Below are 9292 nucleotides of genomic sequence, written 5' to 3'. Positions count from 1 at the left end.
GCGTCCGAAGAAAATCTGGGGGTGGGGTGTGCGGGGAGAGTCAGGCAAGAGGGAGAGAGGAGAAGAGAGAGACTGGGAATGAGTCAGGTGCCCCCCACTCCTAGCTCGCCATCACACAGCCATGGACAAAGCCTTTTCACCACACTTTTTCCTCGTAACAGGATTATTCCAAAAAACATCTCAAGCGAGAGAAATGCTGTTTTCTCTTAAATCTTTATTTAAAGGACCCCAAGATCAGAGTCTTCTCTTCCTCGCCGAGTAGCCCGTGTGTCTTTATCATTTTCCTGCAACTTCCTCCTGGAGGCGGGGAAGGCAGCCCCTCGCTGGTCTCGGGGGCTCTTGAGCCGTGCCCTGCTTCTGGGTTCCAGAGCTGGGTGTGGGGTCAGGGTGCTGGGACTCCTCGTTGAGGCCCCTGTCCTGGGGCCCCCCACCCAGCGCACGGCTGGGCTGTCCACCTTCCTCCACACACCTCCACACATCACTCAGCGTCACGGCACGTGGGCCTCAGCTGGGGGCGGGAGTTGGAAGAGCTCACTTTTACTCACCATGTGGTCCGTGAAGCCTTACGGAAGAGGTAGATTTCTCCTTTATTCTGCTCGCGCCTGCCCGGGCCAGCATCCGGGGGCGAGGGTGCCTGCCTCATGTGCTCCCCATCCATGCCTTAACCCCAGACTCAGACGGCCAGCGGGGCCTTTGGAAGGAGCAGAACTCATCTCCCTCCTGGACGGGTGGACACCGGCCAGGGCCTGGCTTTCACACACCCTGGGGGAGGGGAGCACTGCCCCCAATCCATGGGGGCAGCTCAGGATGGGGGAACGTCTTCTCCAGGTCTGAGTAGGATCCTTTCCAGAGAAAGAGATCCGGTAGGATGTGTGTGCGTGCGTGTGTTTCCATTTATATGTATGTATTTATACATTTCCATATGTGTGTGTGTATATATATATATATAATTTTTCACATATATATGGAAAGAGATTTTTATTAAAGGGAATTGGCTCATGTGCTTAGAGAGGCTAACAAGTCTTGAAATCTACAGAGTGAGTGGGCAAGCTGGAGAGCGGATGGTGTGGTCCCAGTCTGAAGGCTGGCAGGCTCCAGACCTAAGAAATTTTGATGTTTTGGGTTGAATCCAAAGGCAGGAAATAACCAGTGCCCCATTTCAAATGCAGTCAAGCAGAAGAGAGTCTCTCTTACCAATGGAAGGGTCTGCCTTTTTGTTCTAGACGGGCCTTCGCCTGATTGGACGTGGCCCACCCAACACTGGGAAGGGCAGTCTGCTTTACTTGTCTACCAATTCAAGCATTAATCTCATCCAGAAACACCCTCACCAAACCCTCAGATGAATGTCTTTGGCATCCAGTGGCCCAGTTCAGGTAATACACAACAGTAATCACCCTACTTTCTGTCATTCCTCAGTTAGTCTGATCTTACATTTCTGAAACGCCAGGCTGCTCTGGCCACAGAGGGTGATGCTGAAATGCCTGTACTTGGTTCTATCTTAGAGACAAAGGCTGGCGCTCAGGTTAGGGACGCCCATCTCCCTGCTTCTCTCTGCCACGTCCCTCTCTGCTTCTGGGTGAATCATTGGCCCACTGGCCAATAGGAGTCCTACCCTGGGGTGGATCTTTGAAGAGAAAAAGTAAGAAGGCACATGTCCATCCCTGTTCCCCCACCGGTGGCCTCGGGGAGGAAGGAAGAGGGAGCTGCCTACTTGAATGTCAAAGGTTCTGCCTGCATCACGTCCCCGACGCCGCACAAAAGCTCAGCCTGGGCAAATCTCTCTGCTGTAATGCAAGGAAACACGCCTGAGTCTACACCACCGGTCAGAGTCTTAGCACTGCCTCCGGTTGGGGAGCCAGGATTTGCATCCAGCTTAGATGGACTTTGAACCTCCCTCTTCCTGCTGCGACTCGGGGAGCTCACGCCGTGCAGGCTCTGGGAACTGTGCCGCCTCCGGGTGGGGAGGTCAGGTCCAACACAAGTCTCACGACAGCGATGTAGCTCTGCCCGGTGCCCAGGCAGCAAGCCTGCCAGCCAGCCAGGGGAGGCACTGAGGGTGTGACGTCCCCATGCTCGTCATCTGTGGTCGAGAGTCAACGAGGAGTCAGGAGAAGGTGACCGCTGAGGGTCATGGTCTCCGGTGCTGGGGCCCTTGGGGTGAAAGCCTTTCAGGACCGGCAGGATCCCCAGGGCAGGGGCCTCCAGGCCTTCATCGTGGCGGCGCTGGGGAAGGGGGCAGGCGGAGCAGCAGGTGGTCAGATGCACGGAGCACCTCCCGCTCCGAGGCCCCTCCCCAGGGTCTGCAGGAAGGGGCCTGGCGGGGGAGGAGATGTGGGCAGGAGACTTTGGAAAGGGCACGGAGGAGCAGAGCCCGGCTTCCTGTTTGTCTGGGACCCTGCCAGCCTGAGTCCTGCCGCGACTCGAAAGAGGAAAGCAAACAGGGGATTTTCAGATGGTCTTTGCGCGCTCTCTCCTTTGTTTTCCCTTGGAGGGAGAGGCAGCCACTGTGGGTCCTCGCAATCTTGGCCTGGAGGACCCGGGTGCAAGAAGCTGGGGGGGGCGGGGCTTATGTGGGATGAGAAGCCGAAGCCGCTAAGCCGAGCTGGGACCCGTTGCCATGCGCCCTGCTCCGGGGGCTCCGGCGTCTCCGCAGAGAATGTGAGCTGACCTTTCTGGACCCCCTCGCCTCTCTTCCGCTGGACTCTCCAACAAAAACTGTCACTAATCTGCGGAATCTTGGGGCTGGACGGGCCTGACGTTACTCCCCTGGATACTCCGTGAACACCCTGCACAGCTCCTGCCTGGCAGGTCTGTCTGCTGGGAGCCTCGGCTCCCCATCGGGGGCCCCTGAGCCTCGGAGTCTGTCCCCGCTTGCTCTGTGCGTAGCTCGTGCCCTGACCCCACAAGTGCCTGCGCTTGTAGGACCGGCGCACTCCCGTGGGAATGTGACCCGCGCTCTGAAGTCACGTCCTGTGGTAGCCGTTGCGACTCCGCAGCTGGCCCAGAAGCCGTCTTTGCCAGGGACCAGATCGCCCCTCTCTCATTTCCCGCATAGTCACTCCTGGGAGCATACAGCAAGCGTTTAATCACTGCATGGTGGAGAGAAGGAAGGGGAGGGAGGGAGATGGAGAAAAATAGAAATATTTGTCCGCCTCTTTTGTGTCTACTGGACAGTGACTCTGCGCCCTGGAGTGTCCCCTGTGACTATCCCCCTGGCAGCTGCCCGGCCTGGGTTGCAGCACTGGCCTCCACAGGGTTGTTGTGAGCATCAGATCAGACCAAGGGACCTCACGCCCTGTGAAAACTGGGTTTCCTTCAGCACAAGGGGCAATGCTCATGCTTGTGACACGGCGCACCGTGATTCCAACAATAACACTTCTGTCATTATTTGACTAGTTTCTCCTGTGTGCTGACCAATGAAAAGTTCTTTATATACACGGTCTCCGTATATGTTTCATGAGGTCGCCAGTTTACCGAAGGTTCAGAAAGCTTAAGTGACTTGAAAAAGTCTGATTTGAACCCGGGTCCCTAATGGCCGCCAAGCCCCAATTCTCTCTACTGCACCAACCTGCTTCTGTTAAAAGCAAATTAGGGTCAATGTCCGGAGGTGGTGGAGGGGGACCCTGGGCTCGAAGACTGTAGGAGAGACTCCAAATCTTGTGCCTGCATCACTTTCCCAACCAATAGGGTGAATAGGGTGCAGCAAATACCCAGGCTCATTCTTTTCCTGAGTTAGTATTTTGCATCTGTTCCTCGCCTAAGAGTGTCCTTTGCAGTCAGAGTGCGTCTGCCAGCCAGGCACAACTTCTTTTCCAAGGAAGGGGGATGGCAGCATTAAAGATGGGGGGGGGGGCAGATTCCAGGAAGACTCTGTGTGTGTGTGTGTGTGTGTGTGTGTGTGCATGAAATCTAGAAATCACGCAGAGCCCGACAAAGAACATGTGATGTGGCTTCGAGGCAGGAACCAGCGGATCATCCGGCAAACTTTTTTGGGCCCCGACACGTGCCAGGGGCTGTGCTACACCCTGCGGGGTGAGGACACCACGAGCCCGCTCTGATCTCCAGGAGCTGACAGATCGGTGACGAAGACGGGATCAAGGCAGATGGAGACTCCTGCTTGTGGCCAGACAGGGGAGGGGAGGGCAGGGAGGGGGTGTTGGGGAGGGAGGCTCTGCCCAAGGGGCCCTGGAGGGGGGGGTGGCGCACCCAGGTCCCCCTGGAATTCTCTCCCCCACCAGTCCCCCTCGGGCCTGGTTCTCAAATAACTTTGGTCTCCAGTTGCCTCCTGCCTGCCACGTTCCACCTCAATCATTCTTTGAAATTTGGAGCTGTAGCTAAAGCGCCTTTGCCCTGTAACAGGATTGTCACAGTCTCCGCGGCGGCCGGCGTGGGTCCTCACCTGCTGGTGTAATCGGCACCGCTAAGCCCGCGGCTCCAGGCGGAAAGCATAGCTCGCCTTGCCCATCCGGGCCGCTCCTCCTGGCATCGGAGCCTCGTGTCGGGGAGGGAGCTAATTTGCGCCCCCCACCCCGCCCGGCACACACAGACGTTTCAAAGGAAACACAAACGAGAGAGGGAGTGCAGCCCCTCCTCCGAGAGGGGCAGTGAGAACCTGGTGCCCGGCACTGGTGAGCGGAGGGAAGGTGCCTCGGGGTCTCTTCTCCTGACGGGGGTGGAAGCCCCTGATTTTCCGGGGGATTTGGTGTCATGGACGGGCCAGCCTCAGAGTCTCCTGTGAATGGGGGTGGGGACTTAGGAGCGGGAGCGAGTGGTATGGGTCTGCCCCGTGGCCGTCAACACCTCGGACCTTTCTCTGAAATCATTACTCACGGCTGGTGATGTTTTGCCCCCTACCTCCGTCTTGACACTTTATACTCTCGAGGGTGAAAGCCCGGTGTCTGACGCACAGCAGGAGTTTGGGGAGTGCTTGCTCAGTGAGCGGGTTCTAGCACTCCGGCTCAGCTTCGTTCCAGGAACTCTGAAATAACGCCCTGGAGCACACGGGGGGCGTGGGGAGTGGTCACAGAGGCAATGAGTGAAAAAGCAAATAGAAACAAGACGAAGTTATAACATCCTCGGAGCAGGGGCCACGCGTGCACGCGGGCGTGCGTTCATTCAAGAGATACTACCCGAGCCTAATGTAGGTCAGGTGCTCTCCTGGATGCTGAGAAGAGAACAGCGGAACGGGGGACCAACGTTCTTGCGCCTGCCGTGGTGCAAGTACCGGGTCAAGACTGCACACCAAACAGATTTTAGCCGTTGACCAGAGCAATAACTCTGACGACTGGGCCCGCCCAGTGATAGAAGGTACTGGTGTGCAGTGAGCTCCCCGTCCTGGAAAAGGTGGAGCAGAGGCTACATGGGCACCCACGGGCGACAGAGAGAGGGCGCCCCTTGCCCACCTCCTCCTCATCCTGCCTCTTCGGGGCATGCCGGCCCGTTCCGGCTGCCCGCACCTGCACTTCCTCACCCAGAGCTTGCTCTGGCCACACAGCCTACTTTGCTGCCCCCGTCGCAGGCGGAGGTTCCCCCCTCGCTGCCTGCTCCCCCACGAGGCCCGGGCACCAGAGGCCCAGGGTCAGCACCATTAAGCCGTGTGTCCTGGTGGGGGAGGAGAGAGAGCACAGTTGTTCAGTAGGTGTTGAAGGGGTTGAGAATGAGTTTCCCCAACCCACTTTGGCAAGTGGGTTATTTTGAGCTGAAAACAACCAAGGCCCCAAAGACTCATGAAGAGCTTCCTACCACCTCCCCCTTCACTGCGTCTAAGAGTTTAGATGGGAGCCGGGCTACAGGGAGGGAGCTGTCAGCAGACACAACTACAAAGACGCAGGGCCAGGTGCGGGGAGCCGCAGGGGGCTGCGGCCTGTTTGTGCACAGTCCTCTTGGGTCCCATTGTCTCCGCTCGGGGAGAGCTTTTGTTTACCCAACATTTGCTCTGCCCGTCTTCCTGTGAATTTCCTCCCTCCCCCTTGAAGAGTAGACCCCAACCCCCTTCTCCCTCGCTCAGGATGGCATAGAAGCCTCAACTGCCTGTCTTTGAAACTGTCATGTCTATATGAGGCCGCTGCACGTATGACACTAAATTTGTTTTTCTCTTGTTAATCTGTCTCATGTCAATTTAATTAATGGAACAGCCCACTGAATCTGAAAGTGTAGAGGGAAAACATTTCCTCCCCCACAGTGTGGTAGGCCCCTTTAGTCTGTCATCCAGATCGTCTGCCAGTGAGGACTCGTTGTCCTAGCTGCTGGGCAGGAGATCGGCAGGTGGACTTCGGCAGTCAGCCCTACAGGGATCGCTGCAGCTGCAGGAGGCTTCCTGCACAAGGTCACCCCCCTTCTGGGGGGCTCCATGTCCAGGGGCAGAGGGATGTGAGGACAAGACAGCCTGGTCCTCTCTGCTGGGTTTGGGACAGCTCCGTAGGGCCACGCCAAGACTGCCGTTGGTCTGCATAAAGCCAGACCCCTCCCGCCACCCACACTTGCTGCCTCTCCTTCTTTTCCTGCAGGTGCAGACCTCACGGAGGCTCCTTAGTGTGCACCCTACTGGCCAAACTCCATATCAGAGGCCACCCCCCGAAGAACCCGCCCCATCAGAGCAGGACCTCATCCCTGCCTGCTCTGCTCAGCCTCTGGAACCTGCCTGCCAAGCCCTGCTCCCTCACTGCTTGTCCTCTCTCGGGCAAGCTCCTCCTCCGGCCTTAGAGAGCGAGTCTGGGTTTTCTCCACGGAGCTCCATCTGGCTCCTGCAGGAGGGACTTTGTGTGGACAGGCTGGTGGGGGTATGGCGTCTGGTGCTCTGACAGCCATGCCCCTTACCCCGGCACGCCTCCCCTCCAACCACCGTGTCGCGTGCAGCCCCCGGCACCAAGCTCCCAGACAAACCCAGTCAGGGAGCACCCCCAGCCCCGGAAGAGGCAGCGGCCGTGGCCCCAGAGCAGCATCCCTGGGCTGAGGCGCATTCCAGCAGCGGGGGCTGTGACGGGAGCTTGCTTTATTAGATCCCATTATACATGGATGATTTGGTATCCCCGAAGATAAATGGGAAACTTAATGCAGAGGTATCCTGTCGGGGGAAACTGGAGAGTTATGGATGTTGGCTTTGTAGCTTTATGAAAGCACTTTCTTATAGAAACTGAAATGACCAAGATTAGATTGAATTAGTATGTACTGGTATGAGTTTTTTCTTCCCCTATCCATCTTGATTTTTTTTTTTTAAGGAAAAAGATTTGCCTCCTCTGTGAGCATTTCATAAAGATGCAAATCCCAAGTTTGGGTTTGGTAATTAGCAGGGTGGCCTTCCAGTGCTAATGAGGCAGCTGCCCGGCAGGGATGAGGTGGGGAAGGAGGCGCCTGCCCCTTCCCGCCCACTCCCTTCCCGCTGGCCCCAGGTGCGCCCCTTACTCTGTAGAGAATAGAGACCTTCCTTCCATCGCTGCAGCTGGGCGCCCGGCTGCCCCCCTCTGAGGGATGGGCTCTCCCTCACGGGGGTCCCCAGCCTGAACTTTGGGCCCAGGTCCCAGGTGGGTGGCAAGGCTGTCTGCCAGCAAACAAATCTCTCAGCTAAGGGAGCACTTTGGTGCCAAGCGCAGGATCAGGCGCCAGAAGAACAAAGATGAGGGCGCTAAGCCCGTGGCCCTGAGGAGGGAGCAGCGTGCCCTCTCGCCCCATGGGGGCCCCTGGAGGGAACTCAGGAACTGGTTCTGGAATTAATTACGGGCTTAATTTTCCAGCCGGGCTTTCTGGAATCTCAGGCTCCTCGCTTCTGTGGTTTGAGCCTCAGTTTCCTCTCCTGTAAAATGGGATCATTAAAGCCTGCTCTGCCCCTCCAGAATATTTGGAACAGGAGACATGGTGTTTATCTCATTCAGTCTCTCCCCCTTCAGAGGAGGGGGCTCCGGTTTCTCCGCAGGAGGCAGGGCAGAATCTGCTGCTGGCATTTTGACCACTGTAAACTATTGCCTGTTGTGCTGTGGGGATGGATTATTGGTAAAGGAGGGCAGAGCCTTGGAGCCAGAACCGCATCAGAGAGCCTGGGTCTTCTGCAGCCACCGCTCCTAGGAGCTTTCGCAGCAGATCGCGGCGAGTGCTGAGGTCTGGCCCACATTGGAAGCTTGGAGGTCGGGCGGAGAAGGGACCTTGTTTGTGATATTACGCAAGACGCTAGGCCTAGCACACCCCCTACGGCCCAGATGTGCCCCAAACATCGGTATGGTAGAGAAATCCCAAAAGTCAGGGTGCAGGAGGGCACGGAATAGTGTGTGTGCCGCGTGGTGAGTGGGGACCCCGATTTGGGGGCCCTGCGAGCCTCAGGGCCTCTGGGGCACTTTGCTGGGTCTGCGGATTTTGGTGAGCATCGTCAGAGGGTGAACGGGGGTGTCCCAGCCTGGCTTCCGGAAGTGCCTGTGCACCAAGGAACTTGGCAGAGGAGAGGGGGAGCCCAGCAATGAGATCAAAGTGGCCTCCTTGCCATGGACTCGGCCTCTGGGAGGTGTCAGCGCAGAAGGAGAATGTGAATGGAGCCTTGAGCTGGGCCCCAGGGCCTGATCCCCCACGGCTGCCTCCCTTCCAGGCTCCATCCAGCAAGCTCTTCCCCGTGGGAGCTGCTTCTCTGATTATGAAAGCATTTAAACAACAACAAAAAAAATTTTTTAATGTTTTACTTAATTTTGAGGGAGAGAGAAAGAGAGTGTGTGTGAGCAGCGGAGGGTCAGAGAGAGAGGGAGACACAGAATCCGAAGCAGCTCCAGGCTCTGAGCTGTCAGCACAGAGCCCGACGCGGGGCTCGAACCCACTAACCGTGAGATCATGACCTGAGCCGAAGCTGGATGCTCAACCCACTGAGCCCCACCCCCCCCACCCCCCCTCGGCGCCCCATATGGAAGCAGTTTTAAAGCCCCTTGTCTCCCGGCGCCTGGCTTTGGGCCCTTGCCGCACGCGAGGTGGGCTTCATCCTCTCTACGGCCGGCTTCTTCGTCTCCTTCTGGCTGAGGCAGAACCTTCCATGCCTCAACCATCTCCTTCTCCACCCGCATTTGGCCAGAGGAGGACCCGAAGCTCTGAGGCGGGAGGACGTGGCCCACGGGCCCACAGCGGGGCCGGAGCAAGGTCGGGACTGAAAGTCACGTTGTCTGCCTAACTCACCGAGTCCCTCAGCCAATAGATGTTTTAGCCAAGAGCCATGCCAGCCCAGGGGACAGCAGAGAGCAAGAAAACGGGACCTACAGTCAGAGTTTGCCTTGGGGAGGGGGGAATCAGGGTATAACCCAGAGTTCTGTAAGCGTCACAGGGGGGG

The sequence above is a fragment of the Suricata suricatta genome, chromosome 11 (assembly GCF_006229205.1).
Source record: "Suricata suricatta isolate VVHF042 chromosome 11, meerkat_22Aug2017_6uvM2_HiC, whole genome shotgun sequence".
NCBI lineage: Eukaryota > Metazoa > Chordata > Mammalia > Carnivora > Herpestidae > Suricata > Suricata suricatta.
The sequence above is the reverse complement of the archived record's forward strand: the minus strand, read 5'-3'. Positions refer to the sequence as shown.